We start from the raw sequence: 1,170 nt of genomic DNA on the forward strand, positions 1-1,170 counted from the left end.
GGCATGGGTGTGTGTGATGTCCTTAGGTTAGTTAGGTTTAAGTAGATCTAAGTCTAGGGGACTGATGGCCTCAGATGTTAAGTCCCATAGTGCTCCGAGCCATATGAACCAACTACTTCTGCCAAAATGATTTAGGCTTCGTTCATGTCAACAGAATTGATTTCTTCACAACAACAAAGATTGTATACGATTTGGTAGAGAGATAGTATGATTGTGGTTCGATGAACCCTCTGCCAAGCACTTAAATGTGAATTGCAGAGTAATAATTGTAGATGTAGATGCTTCGTGCCGTTGGGTATTCTCTGCGGGCTTATGTTGATATATGAAATTTTTTCATAGCTGCGTATATCCAGGTTTACGTAAAATTTCACTGCAAGATTTAGTTCATCATCTGCTGCTGATAATAGTGATGAGTAATCATCAGCCACTACGCCACTACTGAGTTCGTATTATCTTTCTAATATTTTATTGTACTCCTGTCATACAAATCAACAAGTGCCTTCTTTATGAACATCCCGAAGTTGTTGACGTTGAGATGTGGCCCTCACGGGGGAAAGGGATAAGTTAAAATAATTGGAGGCGCCGGGTATCGATCCCGGTACCTCTCGCATGCTAAGCGAGCGCTCTACCATCTGAGCTACGCCCCCGTTATATTCAACCTTTCTGGATCTAGTTACACACTAAACAGTTAATTTCAGTGAGATTGTAGGTGTTTAAAATCAGTGGCACACTCACGTGCAGACGCGATTTGTTCGCAGACTTGCTCCGCACTCAGCATTAGCTGCGTCCTTCGGGAGAAAGCGGCCCAGTGGCGTCCTTGAAATAACGGCTTCCGCTCAGCGCATGTCTCGTACAGCTATAGGGGAACTTTTATATATTTGTTCTTATTTCATCGGTCTAACTGCGATAAGCTCACAAGGATACAGTGTATGTAAATTTTACCCTTGATTTTTGTCAATATGTGATTGTTTTAAACACAGAGTTAGATTGGCAGCAATGTTAGAAAAGAGAGAAAAATATTAAACACATGTGGTAAGCTCCAAATTACACTATAATAACGTAACAGCAAATGCAATATACAGAGGACACCTGTAAAAAAAAAAAAGACTATGTACTGTATGTTAGTTCTACGTGAGTATCTATATGCTACTTTTTCAGTCTTAAATTCCC

The 1,170-nt window shown here is 40.4% G+C and overlaps 1 non-coding gene across 1 annotated transcript; it reads right to left on the minus strand.

Annotated features, from left to right (window-relative positions):
* Positions 1-574: 574 nt before the first annotated feature.
* Trnaa-agc (transfer RNA alanine (anticodon AGC)) lies at positions 575-647 on the minus strand. Its single transcript has one exon. It is a non-coding gene; the product is annotated as a tRNA-Ala (tRNA).
* Positions 648-1,170: the final 523 nt, after the last annotated feature.

This window comes from Schistocerca cancellata, chromosome 2, assembly GCF_023864275.1.
Source record: "Schistocerca cancellata isolate TAMUIC-IGC-003103 chromosome 2, iqSchCanc2.1, whole genome shotgun sequence".
In the NCBI taxonomy this organism is placed as follows: domain Eukaryota; kingdom Metazoa; phylum Arthropoda; class Insecta; order Orthoptera; family Acrididae; genus Schistocerca; species Schistocerca cancellata.